This window comes from Macaca nemestrina, chromosome 18, assembly GCF_043159975.1.
Source record: "Macaca nemestrina isolate mMacNem1 chromosome 18, mMacNem.hap1, whole genome shotgun sequence".
NCBI lineage: Eukaryota > Metazoa > Chordata > Mammalia > Primates > Cercopithecidae > Macaca > Macaca nemestrina.
Window position 1 is genome coordinate 59,662,285 of NC_092142.1, and position 16,262 is coordinate 59,678,546.

Here is a 16,262-nt window from a genome sequence, read left to right on the forward strand (position 1 = left end):
AAGAGCCTAATTTCTGCATATTTGGAAGATATCCTAGAAGAGGTGTATTTCTCCTTTTATAGGCCTTGAATCTTTTACAATATGAGTGAAGCCTTCTTTAATAATACAAATTATGAATGCAAATTTGCATGACCAAAATCTTTTATTTAAAATGAGGGAAGAAATCATAGCAGATTACAAATTGAAAAGAAGATTACAAATATCCGTTGTCCAAAAGAATAGCATATTTTTAATTAATTAACTTATTGAAACAGTTCCATAATACTTTTTGTTTTCTAAAGTATTTGGCTACGTAGTCTCATGACAGTTTTGGATTATCCTGTTTTATAGAGTGAATAGAAAGTTATTTTCAGTCTTTTATCTAGCAAGTTTGATGGTTTGTTTTTTGCTTATTTTTCTTGAATTATCAACGATATCCTTGAAGGATTAAAAATGGTGATTTGACTAGGCTTCAGCGAGAGCAAAATTCTTTCTTTACAAAGTTAGATGTGTGTGGGTTAGAAGATTATTCCACACACAAGTTTTAAATTTTAAAACTTTTTTCTCCTCCGTCACCTAATTCTGATACCGAGGACCGTAGGACATTTTTGCATCATGATACCAACTATCTATGTTTTGCGCTGAGAGAGAGAGAGTCATACCTTGGGAAGTCATTCTCACTTTGAGACAGTTAGCAGTAACAACCATACACACAGCAACTGAACTATATAAATATACTCCGTGAAATCCATGTATTCCTGGCACAGTTTTCCTTTAGCCAGATCCCAAAAATGTCCATGGAGTACTTCAACTCCAACTAACCCAAGCAGAGAGTAAGACGTAGAATAATTTGGGAAGGAAAGAAAACAACTGACCAATCAAGATGAAAATGTTTTACACTGTAAATTTTATAAAAGCACAACAATCTGGCTACAGTGCTGGGCCTTTTAAATAACGGGCCCCTGCACTGAGATGCGTTTTCATTTTGGTAAACATATCTTTTCTTCCTAAACAAACTCCTCTTGGCAAACATCATTCAGTAATGCGAGCCTTGTCTCTGTCGGGAAGATAATACATTATCAGGAACCTCATAAGGATACAATGCTATTGGCATGTTTCTTTTCAGAGGAGAGATATTGAATCAAAGTGCTGGTCTAGATCCTACCTACTACTAGATTCTAGATTACACTGAAGAGGATGTAGTAAGAATAACTGTTACCGTAGCTCTCATACCAAGTTTTTTTTTTTTTTTTTTTTTTTTTTGGAGATGGAGTCTTGCTCTGTCACCCAGGCTGGAGTGCGGTGGCATGATCTGGGCTCACTGCAAGCTCTGCCTCCTGGGTTCAAGCGATTCTCCTGCCTCAGCCTCCTGAATAGATGAGACTACAGGCGCCCACCACCACACCCAGCTAATTTTTTGTATTTTTAGTAGAGATGGGGTTTCACCGTGTTAGCCAGGATGGTCTCGATCTTCTGACCTTGTGATCCTCCCGCCTCAGCCTCCCAAAGAGCTGGGATGACAGGCGTGAGCCACCGCGCCTGGCAGCAAGCTTTTTTTAACTACATAACACACTGTGTCAAGAGTTACATGATGCATTTCATTGTTTTTTATGATGTCCCTGTGAGAATGTCTATCTTTATAACAGTTTCATGGTACAGGCAAAAATGCTGAAACATAGACAAATTAAGTAAACCATCCCAAGTATAAGCTGGTAGAATTGGCATTTTTCACTATGGAAATCTGATTTCAGTGTTCTTAGCCATTATATTTCAGTGTTTCTTGGTTTCTTATATGTATCTTTTCTCAAAAATGTAGAGTAAAGAACCTAAGTTTTGGAATGCAACCAAGTTCAATTTAAATCTCCCTCAACTAAGTTAAATATCACTAGTTGAATGAATCAGTTACTTTTTAATTGTTGTCAATTAAAATTTTGCTTCTCATCTGTAGGCTAATAATTTTTTTTCAAGTACATACTTCGTAACACTTTTTGAAAAGTAAGTGAGATAATGTGCAAAACAACCTTTAGCCCTTTGGACAAGTATGTCTCTGAGCTGTAGTTTCTTAACATAGCAGCTGTTTGTCCTTAGGCACCTCCATTTCCTTTAGCTGCACACTGGGGTTACATTATGTAATTTGATTGAAGATAAGATAACATGGAAAACAAGCTGGATGTGGTGGCTCATACCTGTAATCCCAGCACTTTGGGAGGCCAAGGAAGGCGGATCACTTGAGGTTAGGAGTTCAAGACCAGCCTGGCCAACATGGTGAAACCCTGTCTCTACTGAAAATACAAAATTTAGCTGGACTTGGTGGTGGAAACCTGTAATCCCAGCTACTTTGGAGGCTGAGACATGAGAATCGCTTGAACCCAGGAGGCAGAGATTGCAGTGAGCTGTGACTGTGCCATTGCATTCCAGCCTGGGCAACAAGAGAGAAACTCCATCTCAAAACAAAAAAAAAAAAAAGAAAGAAAGATAAAATGGAAAACAAAGGTGAAAAGGGTATATCAATTGTAAAGTATAATGCAAAATATACATAGCTAATATTTTCTACTATCTTTTTTAGGAACCATTACTAGTGTCATATTTTGAATTCATAGAACATTATGGCTACTAAGTATATGAACATCAGGTGTTTGAAAAGTTATGAAACTTGGGCCTGTGTCCATCTTTGAGGAAAGGGAGGAGACAGGAAAATGAGTTTTAAGTTCATCCAATCAATTGAAACTAAATTCCTGGTGGCATAAGTTGTTTCTGGTTTTGATATTTTGACCCCATAGGTGGTGACCACAGAGCCTAGGTGGACTACTAGGTCACTTTTACTTTAATTTCTCTTTGCCACAAAAACAGACTCTGCCTGGAGTTCAACAATAAAACATTTTAAAGTAGGCAATTAAAAAAAATCACGGTTTTTTATCCATTAATGTAGCTGCATTTTAGACATAGTCTCCAGATTATTCATTTTTTTTTTATAATGAGGATGACATTTTCTTTGGTGTTGCTTTAAAAATGTGGACTGTAAATGCTGAGAAAGAGGCAATTCTTACACAGTGCATTAAGTGCATTATATTAATCAATTTACATGTCTTTACTGTGCCTCATTTATTCAATTCACACATCTTCCCCAGACCTCAATTTACTATGAAAGCAGTGTCTCTCCTTACACTTTCATTTGGACCAAGACCAAGTGAAACCAGGAGGGAAGGGAGGTATAAAGAAAGATGGACATGGTTTATTATAGGGAGAGAGGAAGCAAAATGGCCTCTTAGATATTTCCAATGGAGGACATGACATTTTCAGAAGAGTCAAAAAAAAAAATTTGCAAAGTCACCTTTTCCATTTTGTCACCCATTTAATGTTGGGATATTCATGGCTGGTTACAAGAAAAGGCAGGGTAAAGTCACACTAGGGAACAGTAATTCACTCAGGTAATCATCAGAAAGGAGTAATGGGGAAGTCTCTAAAATGCCAGTGTACACAAGATATTGTTGTGGTAAGATTAATGAGCCAAAAGGAGAAATACCCTTCAAGTAGGCTGACAGTTGCCAAGTGCTCTGACGTTTTACCATGTGACCACAGCCACTTAAATTCCTTCTGATGCTGAACTCCACTGTAAGATCAGAAAGGTAAATGAGAACAAGAGCAGAAGTTCATTCTTCTCAGGAATTCATGTGTTTCTTAGTGTAGCTTGTGAATCTCTAATTGCTGCTGCCAATCATGTTTGGCCTTCTTACCTGATCTTCAGTCTGTCAAGCTTATCAGTAAAGGTTTTCAGCTCAGTAAAAGCAGAAGATTCCCAAACTACAATGGTTCTCTATGATTAAACACATTAGGCAAGTCTAATATGGCTTTTGTTTTTCTCTTTTGCCTTAAGTGCTTAACTTTTCCCTAATGTCATTCACTCTTGTGTCATCTTTCTCTGCCTTCTATACCTGGCATCAAAGCAGAATAGCCAACTCTTTCTTCCTACAGTCATCTAGACAGAGAAGCACACGTACGTTTACATTTTTAAGGATTACACCCTGATTGATAAGGGAAAGATAGAATGATACTGACAAAATAACGATGAAAAAAGAAACTAATATTTCAGACTTACATAAAGTTATCACAGTTCATGGCCCTAGACTGTAGTTTCTACCATCCTTCTAATGTAATAAATGGACATAACATTTGACTCACATCCTTAAATTTTTTTCCTATGCTTTTAACTCACTAAATATTTCTCTCTTACAATCTAAACACTATGATGGCATGTGTTTTGATAATGCTTAAAGTAAACATGTCTCATGCAACTATACAGCACAGCACAGAACACAGCATTTCCTTGTTCAAATATTTTTTTTTTTTTTTTTTTTTTTTTTTTTTGAGACGGATTCTTGCTCTGTCGCCCAGGCTGGAGTGCAGTGATGAGATCTTGGTTCACTGCAAGCTCCGCCTCCCAAGTTCAGGCCATTCTCCTGCCTCAGCCTCCCGAGTAGCTGGGACTACAGGCGCCCGCCACCTCGCCTGGCTAATTTTTTGTATTTTTAGTAGAGACGGGTTTTCACCATGTTAGCCAGGATAGTCTCGATCTCCTGACCTTGTGATCTGCCCGCCTTGGCCTCCTAAAATGCTGGGATTACAGGCGTGAGCTGCAGCGCCTGACCTCAAATTGTTAATGTGTGTAACTAAGCACTGCAGCTTGGGTGAGATTCCTTTCACCACTCCTGCGGTCCAAGAGTGACTCTCACCTTCCTCTCTTTATACATCTTTTTTTCTCAGATCTTAGGTCCAAGTCAGGAAAACTTATAGGATCCTCAAGCTGGTTACTTGGTAGGTTAGCAACAGGATCATCCCCATGATGTCCGTGTCTCCTTCTTCTCCAGTTCCTGTAACCAGGTCCCTGCCTCTTCTCTGCTTTACTCTTCCTAATATCACCCTGTTATTGGAGTCATCCCTTACCCCATGAGGCTTACACTCCCCCAGCATTTCATTCATAGCATAGGAAGTCCCCTGGATCCCTGGAACCATATACTCTTGTGAAACCTGGTTAGATGATTTGGTATCTGTCTTGACCACTTCCTATGTTTCATTCTACTGCTTGTACTGAAAACAGACTTGCCTATAAACATGGCTCCTTTCAAAATGCAGACATTTTTATCATTCAGGAAAGATCAATTCTGATGCACACAAAAATCCCTGGGATGCGAGTGTAGATGCCTCTAAGGGCCTACTTTCAGGATCTTCCAAAACTATCATTAGTCGGTCCCCTCTATCCCAGCCCCTCATGAATTATCTCTAAGTATATCTGTGCCCACAGGTTCAGTTTCACCCTGTGGCTTAGTGAACGCCACAACTGGGCCAAGAAAAATACCAATTGACATTGATTACTCTTGGTATGAATGATTTACAAATATATCTTTTCATTCCTCATGGGTGTGAAAACTGAGACTCAGAGTTTAGTTAATCTACCCAAGGTAGCAAGGCTATTAAATGGCAGGGCCATCTTTCAAAACCAAGTCTTTCTAATTTCCAAAGTCCTTCCTCTTAATTTAATGTCAAAGCTGTATTAGAATTGCTTGCCCTGTTGCAGAGAGGTCTTGAAGTGGAGACCTGTTTTTTTGAACTAAAGCCTAAAAGGCACTGGGAAAAAAATTACGGCTGAATTCCCAGCAACTAAGGCAGACCTTGTACATTGCAGATGCTCAATAAATATTTATTGAGTAAGTGAAGTACACGGTGATCTAATATTAAAATAGAATTGGAAGCAGAGTTAGGAAATTTCTAATCTGTCAGTTTTGTGTTAATCCCTTAATAATCAAGTTAGGTCTGTAGACCAGTGGCATGGGTTCTTCGTAAAGCTTATTAGAAATGCAAACTCTCAGGCTTCACCCTAGAGGCCAAGAATCAACATCTGCATTTTAACCAGATCTTCCAGATGATCTGTATGCAAATTAATGTTACAGCAGCTTTGGCCTAAGCTTGGTCAGAGAGTTCACTGAGACAGAATGGCTTTGAATATCTCATTATTTGTATGACGATTCCTCACTTCTTTTGGCTCTCTGCTAATTGAACAGACTCCCTCAGTTGGACACTGTTGTAAGATGAACACTTGCTAAAACCCCTTTGTAAATAAAGGTGTAGAGTCATCTTCCTTTGTTTGATAGAAAGTGAGAGTTTTCTGAGTTTTTCTGGCTTAGCTTGTGAACTAATCTGCAATTTTCTGCTACTGATAGTATTCGAGAAATATTTTTGACATAGGATAAATACAGCACCAAAAAATACTTTCATTGCATCAATTTTACTCTCTGTCTTGTTATGCCCAGACTGTTTGTTCCCCAAAGAAGACCACCAGAGTCCAGAGTCAAAGTCAAGCGGCAAGGATCTTTACTACAAGTTCGAACCTGGTCCCTCCTTTACACAGTATACAAGAGGGCCCCGAACAATGCGAGCGTTTGCTTTTTATAGCCCGAAAGTTGTAGGGGAACAAAGAAATTCCTGCGCTTTCAGTAACCTTGAACGGCTGTCTCCTTATCGGAGACTTTCCAGGTGGTGTTTGTACTGAGCTCAGGGAGTTTGAGAGATATATGGTGGTGGGATGGGAGGATGGGATGTGTTTGTGCTAGGCTCAGGGAGTTTTGAGCCGGGGGCTGAGGAATGTGCCCAGCTCCTTTCAGTCTCTTGCCCCACTGGTAACAAAACAACATCATTACATACATATCAGTAATTTTGGATGTTGGGAGAGGAAGAAATTGGTGGAAATAAACTTAGAAAAGTATTCTTTAAAATAATCTGGAAACTTTTAAAGTTTTGATAAATATGTCAGACTGAGTGAAGCCTTTAAAATTTATTATTAACAAAATAGAACCATATGACCAATAACCTAATATTCTTCTATTCACATGGCCACTTGCTGGCATCCTCATTTATATTACCTCAGCAATTCAGAGAACATTAATGAAAGGTGTATGCTTGTTGGAGGGAATGATCTTTTCGTTCGTTTACTAATTAAGTAACTTATAAGCTTAAAAGAAATGATTACTTAAGATGCATTCAGTACTTTTAAGAACAAAATAACTATGATCTCATTTGGAGCTATCAACAGAACACACAAAACTAGTGTGATTTGGGGCCGAAACAAAAGTTTTTAATAAACAAGTTTCCTATATCAAGGCTCAATTCATAATATGTATTTTCTGATGCCTAAAATAATGTTGCTAGACCAAAAAGAGTAAATTTAGTTCTGGCTATAAGGTTTTAAAAAATGGCAAAATTGAACCCTTTCAGTGATGAAGAATCAGGATGATGAGGGGAAAATTAAGGAATGATGACAGGACCTGGAAATATTTCAAATGGAGAACAGACACTCCAGGGAGAGAGGAGTATTTGGCATATACTATAATAAGAGAGATTAGAACTCCCGAGAATGGCCTCATGGTAAAGAAACACTGCCTGTGGTTGAAATGAATTTGTTGGTAATGGTTTGAATTGTCCAAGGAAGGTTCTTACTGCAGGAAATTGTATTCAGAGGCTAAACAAACAAACAAGAACAAATCTAACAGTAGTGTTGGGGAGAAGGATGGTTAGGAAACATCTCATTTATATGTACATTCAGGACTTGATATTCGGTAGATGATCAGAAATTGTATACATGCAAACTTGTTATTTCTTGCCTCAACTAGATCTAGTGTTTGACTCTCCAGTATTAGTTCCTCCCTCAAATCTTAAAGACAACTAGAGAGAGACTAATTCTAAAATCTAGCTAATGGATGCAGGTGCTTATCTGTTTCCCCTTTCATCTCTCTATATATGTAGTTCAATAATTATAGTATGCTATCATGATTTTCATCATATCTGCAAAAGGTCTCTACTTATCTTCCTTTTGATTGACTCTTTTTAATATAAGCAAATGTATCTTAAAGGGAAACCTTATATCACTACACAGGAGAAATTAACATGCATTAACAAAGTGGTAAAGACATGTTAACTTAAAACTAAGGCTTCTTTAGTAATGCAGTTAGAATGGACAAGAAAGTAACTTTCTCAGCAATTCAATGGCATTTGTTTCCAGTGTCTGTCTACCCTCTATAAAATGTTTCAATGTTATGCACACTTTACAGTTAAATGGTCTATGTCTTAGGGCAGTAGGATTTTGATACCTATTGAAGAGAACTCTTTAGGTGGTTGTCTAGTTCACAAAACAATTTTTGCTTTGACTCATACTGTATAACTTCTCCCTTTCACACCAAACCCCTCAAGTATTGTCCTCTGTCTATACTGGGTACGTGTCTGTTCCATGGTATTTACTGTAGTATTTGACTTGAAGTGATGACTATTTTCTTTTTCAACTCTTCTGTTAAAAGACCCTCTCTACTAAAAATACAAAAAAAAAATTAGCCCGGCATGGTGGTGGGCACCTGTAGTCCCAGTTACTTGGGAGGCTGAGGCAGGAGAATGGCATGAAGGGAGGCGGAGCTTGCACTAAGCCAAGATTGTGACACTGTACTCCAGTCTGGGTGTCAGAGCGAGACTCAATCTCAAAACAAAACAAAACAAAACAAAATTAACTTATTTGTTTGACAGGTTTTGTCTCCCAGAATCCCCAACATTTCATTTCACTTAAGTTACACTATTGTTGATAAAATCCCCTGAGATTCTATTTTTAATACTTGTCTGCTTTCTCTAGATAAACTGACTACTTATGGATAATAAAAGGTTTGGTTAAGGTAGTATTGTACAATCCAGGAACAGAGAGCTATCATTTAAAATGTAAATCGCATTCCCATGTGAACCTTGCTTTCCAAGTCATGTGCTATGTGTGAGAAAAAGGCAAAATGATTTATGGCAGGGTCTTGCATGCAGAGGAGGATCGATTCTTTGTGCTGAACATTCTGGTGATATATTCTAAATCTGACATGTGCCTGTGGCTTTACCCCATTACAGCTGGCATTCTGCAACTTCCGGGAGCTGGGTGACATTGCATAAAGCACACGGGCCTTTGAATCTGACAAGCCGGAGCACGAGGCCAAACTCCCTCCTAATTAATTGTGAGGTTCTGAGCTAGTCTTTGAACCATTCGGAGCTTTACTGGTTTTCTCAAAATATTGAAATGTAATGTCTTTATGCATGGACGTGAGGCCTCTCAACATAGGTGCCAGTGCCCTTCAAGTGAGCCAGGCGAATACATGTTGAGGGTTCCACAGCAGGTCTAAATCCCTGTATATCTCAAAGCAGAACATAAGGAGACCAGCATAAAGTGACCTTGGAAGGGTTACTGGCAAATATTAGATGTCTCCTACTACAGGATGAAAAATAAAAGATACCACAAAATTGACCCTACCAAAAAAATTAGGATACTTTTCATCAACTCTGAATGTGAAAACACACTGTACGTAACAGCTGTTTTTAACGAATACTGCAATTCAGATAACCAATGTACACTTCATTTTCAAAAATCGTATCATCCAAAGAGATGACTATATTATTTTTCCTTCTTTATTGTTAAGCTTTTACTTTTCTTGATCATATTTTATAATATCCAATTCTCAAGAAAACAATACATAAAAAGTTAATGAAAGCAGAATACAATTTGTAGTAAACCTTTTAAAAAGTCTGCATACATGAACTCACATCAAACACGTACACACATATACACGCACATACATATACACGTACGTATCCTGCAAGAATGCTCCTTGCTATTTTGACTATGATAGTTAAGAAAAATGAATGTGTTCGGGAATTACTGTTCAGTAGTTTAGAAAATGGGATTTAAGATCCGTTTCAACAAGGTGATAAAGACCTTTCAACCCTTTTCCCTCTTGTTTTATATAGTTTCATTTTTTAATAATCAATTTTTTTTTTTTTTGCTCAGTATACTCTAGACAGATATCTACATGGTTGACATAATGAAACAACGTCATTACTCTGTTCTAACAAATTCCCAGTGTAGTAATAAGCCAAATAACTTCTTAACCACTACAAGTATCTGTGTCAAAGAGGAATGAGAATTGCATAGACTGGAGCTATTTCCCTCTCCTCAGACCTCCGTATCTAGGTGTCTTTTTTCATAGCTTAAGCTATAAATTGAATGGCATAATTTGATGACGGACATGGAACTGTGTATTAGTTTTTATTTTGACAAAATCATTAAACATCACATAGGTTGAAAAATGAATCACGAAGCCCTAAGCCTGCCTTAGAAGATTGCACTTCATAAACTGAATTGCTCACATGGGCAACATTTTGGTGGAAGTTATAGATTTTCTAGCATATCTCTGATAGATAGGACTAATATAACTTCAATAAAAACTCTGGATATGTCAATATAAAATTTTCCTCACCACTGAAAGATGTAAGATACTCTAACTAATAAATCGGATGGCAACCTATTCCTTAAGGTATACTAACATACATATTGGGTTACAACAAGCAACAGAATCATCGAGGTAATAAACCTCAGTCACAGAGGGCCCATCAGAGAAGGTTTCTCCCCATTGCAAGAGTTCATATGGTGGCTGTAGATATGAAATACTCCCTGAATGTTAATTTCCAGTAATTGACTCAGCTATACATGTCATGATTTAGAACTACATATAAACTATACCTGAATGTCATGTATGCCACCTATATTTATGACACTTCATATGAATGATATGGGTGGTGTGATCAAATTGGGCCTGAAGGGCAAGGCAAACTGAAAAATCAAAGTGAAGAAAGTCTAATTTATGCATTTACCAACAATTTTTGTGTTACTTGAAACTGTATATTACTTAATATTTCTGGCCTCATTATCATTATTTGAAAATTGAAGATGATAATGAATATCTCTTAGGGAGGCTACAAGGGTGAAATTTTGAAGCAAGTAGACCAAGCCTTGGCAGCTGAGAGATGTTAGTTTCCTTGCCTCACCATTCAGGTTGCTTTTCACCTTCATGACTTACACTACTCTTGGTAACATGCCTTATGTGTGATCCACTATTTTTCCTTCTACTTCATTTATTTTGGGAACATAAATCATTTTGTGTTAGTCAATGTTCTTCAGAGAAATAGAACAAATAAGATGTGAAAAAAAGAGAGTGGAGAGAGAAACAAATTTATTTTAAGGAATTGACTCATGTGGCTATGAGGGCTGGCAAGTGCAAAATCTGCAATCGAGGTTCAAGGGCCATCAGCAGGCAGTACTGCTTCCTCTTGCTCAGGGGAAATCAGTCTTGCATTTTCTTCAGGTGTTCAACGGATTGAATGAGGCCCACCCACATTATGGAGGGCAATCAGTTTTACTCAAAATCCACCCACGTAAATGTGCATCTCAGGCCAGGCATAGTGGCTCACACCCTTAATCCCAGCACTTCGGGAGGCCAAGACAGGCCATTCACTAGAGGACAGGAGTTTGAGATCAGCCTGGCCAACATGGCAAAACCTCATCTCTACTAAAAATACAAAATTAGCTGGCCGTGGTGGTGGGCACCTGTAGTCCCAGCTACTTGGGAGGCTGAGGCACAGGAATCACTTGAACCTGGGAGGCAGAGGTTGCAGTGAGCTGAGATTGTGCCACTGCACTCCAGCCTGGCCAAGAGAGCAAAACTCTGTCTCAAAAAAAAAAAAAGTTACTCTCATTCAAAAACATCCTCACAGAAACATTCAGAATAATTTTTGACCACATATCTGGGCACATAAAATTAAACATCATACCCTTCCTATCATTGTGTTTCTATGGAAAACATTATTCTTTGTTCAGAATCCTACTTCTTGGCAATTGAGTTTCAAACTTATTAGATTTTGTTGTTAGCTAGTGAACATCAGGCTATACAATAGTTTAATTTTTAAGAAAGATTATAAAATACACTTAATGATAAGGAGGAAGGTTTTATTTTTTATCTTTGTAAGCACTAGGCAGGCACCTCGATTTTTAGGATGTCAAATTTGCATCATATCATACATATGAAGATACTTTAAATATCAGTTTTTAGAACAAGTAAAAAGCCTTTTAACAATATGCTTTTCTAATTATTTGACCATGCATAATTTGTTTAATTTAAAATTGAATAAGCTTATTAGAAAGCATAGTACCCACTGAAAAGTCAGAAAAATAAACCCACATGTTTTCAATAGGATGGACATTTTGTGAGGGCTAATTTAACAATTCATTCCATTAATTTAAAAAGTAATGAGTTGTCTTAATGTTATCTTTCTAGATACTTACATTTTTATTAATTTATATGTTATTTTATTTTTATGTTATTTAGCCTCTTTTGCCTAATTTATCTGAAAGTTGAAGATATTAATATCTCTTAGAGTAGTAATTTTTGTTAGACCCTGAAACAAATAAAACAATACTTTGAATCTTAAATACTCTGTGCTTATTGCCTCAAAAGAAGACATACATCATCTTGCACTAAATCCTTTTTTGCCTTCATTTCTGGTTTTTTCTTTCACAGATTCAAGATATTTCTGTAATCCATGAGATGCTCATAGTTTATAAGCAAAATAGCAATCACAATCAATGGAGTGGAGAAACTCAACTTCATTGTTTTCTGAATTTGAAGAAACTATTTATCATAGTGTCTATTACTGTCCTTTACCATAGTCCCTAAATGAATACAACTCTCTACCCCTCTGGAAATGGAAAACATGGATATTATTATCTTAATGATTAATCTCTCCTTTAATTTTAAACATAGCCATGAAACAAGTTTATTACTGTCAATGGTGTGGATTCCAGTTTAAAGATTGTTTAAATTCTTTTATATGAGGCAGAAACACACTAACTGTCTGATCTCCAGTGATCTTAGAAGGCAATCAGGAATAAAGATAAGAGACTTAAGTTATTTCTTTTTTAAAGTTTTTCTCAACAACTATTATTGGTATTCACCTCTCAAAATTTGACTGCATCTTCCCATTGCAGAAAATATTTCCATCTCAACAAGTTCACTTTCTAAATTTCATCTTGATGAGAGTCTACAGATTAGGCTCACAATGCTGCCTGTCTTCTCATACCTGGAAACAAAAATTACTTAACAAAGTAACTCCATTATCTATTATTTCTATTGTCCTGCATGATTTTTCATCACAAATCTGTTTCAAAAATTTAATATTCAACGAACTGAATCTGTGCTGTTAAGTTGTAGGAATCAAAAAGCAATCAAGAGGTGGGGATGTTTTCACATGCCTCACAACAGATTTGAAGAGATAAGGTTTCCACATCCTCTGGAATTCTAAGATACAGTAGAAGGAATTAAATGAATCTAAAACAAAAACAATATGCATAAATTTATATTAAAAGTAAACCATAAAAGCCATAAAAGTGTTTTAAACACTTACGGGAATGTAAACGGAGAGACTGGTTTCCATCTGTGATGGGCAAAATAGTAACCCATCAAGATATCTATATCCATATCCCCAGAAACTGAGCATATATTATCTTACATGGCATGTGAATATATTATTTACATGTAAAGATAATATATTATCTTACATAACTTTGAAGTTTGTAGATGTGATTAAATTAAGGTTCTTGAGATGGAAAAGATTATTCATGATTATTTGAGTAGGCCTGATGCAATTACAAAAGGCTTTCTAAGAGGGTCAGGGTCAGAGAGTCAAAGATGTCCCACTGCTGCCTTTGCACAGAGAGGAAAGGGCCACAAGCCAAGGGATGCAGGAGGCCTCTAGAAGAAGCAAAAGAAAAGAAGTGGATTTTCACTTGGAGTGTCTAGGAGTGTAGTTTTGCCAACATCTGAATTTTAACCCAGTGAGCTTTCTGGCTTACAGAACACACAGGTGATAATTTGCATGGTTCTAAGCCAGTCCATTTGTGGTAACCTGCTGCTGTGGCAATAGAAAACCATTAGATCTCATGAGAACTAACTCACTATCACAAGAACACGATGAGGGAAACCGCCCCATGATGGAATTATCTTTACCTGGTCCCTCCCATGACACATGGGAATTACGAGAGCTACAATTTAAGATGAGATTTGGGTGGGGACACAGCCAAACTGTATCAATCTTTATGGCAGAAACTTCATATTAGTAAGGAAAAAATATACCTGGAAACAGTTGAATGATTTTTCTATTGAAAGGATTTGATTCTGGGTTACTGCCACTTTCTTATCCTAAACATATTCTGACTTAGAAAAAATAGAAATCTGAAAATAAAGAGGAATTATTTCCCAGAACAAAAATTAAAAGATATATTTTAATATATAAATTCATAATCCTGTTGTACACAACGACAAAGACAAAAGTTTCAAATTGCTAAGCTTCCAAACAATTCTGCAAAATAGTTTAGCTAGCATTCTAAATATTCCAAAAGAATGGGTGACAAATTCTACCCAAGCTAGTGGAACTGTTTTGCTTTTCACATAGCATAGGGATGTAAAAAGAACAAAGAATTAGGTAAAATGGCCTAGTATAAAGAGGGTTAAGAAGAGACAACATTGAACCTGTCTAAGCATAAAACATAACATAAGAGTAGAGGGAGTTCTAATTCTATTAAACACAGTGTCTTCAGTGGGAAAATTGAACGGGTCAAGACTCGTCAGATTGTATTAAGTGAAAGAAGATGGCTAATGGCATGTCACCAAGATCGATGCATGGACTACCGCTGCCTATCTAGTGGCATGACTTCCCATCATGGTGAACAGATGTGTAAGTCACAGGAAATTGGAAAGAACAGTTAACTGCCAAGAGGAAGGTTTAAGAAGCACGTTCCTCTAAAATGACCATACAATGCCACTGTAAAATTTTCAGTTTCCAGCAAAGATTTTATTTAAAAAAAAAGGAAATTAACATTCTGATTGCATAAATAATTGTATTATAATGCTCTATTATAAAAAGCTGATTTGATATTCACTAATTATTTTATAATTCGTAAATGCAATGTTCATATGGAAATATTAGCTATCAATATATAGGCTCTAGTCATTAACTGGTAGTAAACTGCTATCATTAAATGAGTAATATTAGCTTCCACCATTTGCATTTAACTTTATTGTGTCACTATATTCTTGCAATAACTTCTGAAGATGGCAACATTAACCCTATTCTACAAATGTGAAGACTGAGTTTCAGGGAGCTTGTCACTTGCTGAGGGTCATGCTGCTAAATGATAGTAGAGTTTATTCTAATCTCAGTTTATCTGATCTTGGAGTTGAAGATTTTTTAACAACTATATGCAAATGCACATACATAGACTGCATCAATGCACAGTCTATCCTGTATATTTATGTATGTAGGTATGTATGTATGTGGGTATATATGTATGTATCTATGTATCTATACACATATTGTTAGTGGGCATTGTTTTTATGTATCTTTCAGAATTGTCCTTCATAAGAGCAATCTGAGGAAGTCATAGGCACTATCCTTCAGGTGAGAATGGAGTGACCTTGGACAAGGAGAGCATGTGGGTAACAGGGAGGCGTAAAGAGAAAGAAAAATCGCTAAGGTTTTATTTCTACTATGTGAAGGTGAAAAGAAGCAAGGTTGCAATTTAAAGCCCCATGTATCTTTCAAAGCATTCTAAGAGGCACATTAAGCCAAAGTGAGAAATTGATATGGAATCTTACTAAAGAAGTTAGAATTTCCAGATTGAAGAAAATAAGCTGCTAAACCTATCTTCAGTTCTTAGGATATGCCAAAATCTCATCCTTTGCCACTGACACAAACATTTTTTAAAAATACAAAGCAGTTTTTCCAACTGTTATGATAATTCTTTTAATATATATGCTTTATAAGTGTGCTTAGGTCTATGAATGTATGTAAAGATACATATCTTTGTAATGTAGATGCATACATTTTCTATAATGTGGAGACTTTCTGCTCAACAAGATGACAAGGCAAAAACATACTGAAATTCTGATTTCAACAGTGAGTTCTGGATTCGAATTCTTATTTGTGATAAGTATTATCATATTTATTATAAACATTAAAATATTATTACACATCCCTTAGGATTCATGTAAAAAAAATAAAAGAATTAAGACATACATACAGTATCACAATAATGAAAAGAATTATTAGAGCCTCAAGGTTTTTTGTTGTTTGTTTTTTGTAATTCTCAATTTTATTTGAATCATAAAATGGTTTCAGGTGATGTGTGAAAAGATATATTATCTGTCCAAGTTATGTGTTCGCAGTAGTAAATGGTTGTTTAAAGACTCCCAAAGGTGAGTAAAATAACACTGTACAATGAATATGTGCTTCCATCAATGTGTGCATTAAATTACCTCTGATTTCTATTGTGAGTTGAATTAATATGCAAGAGCATCTATCTCTGTACCCCATATTCTAGACAGACA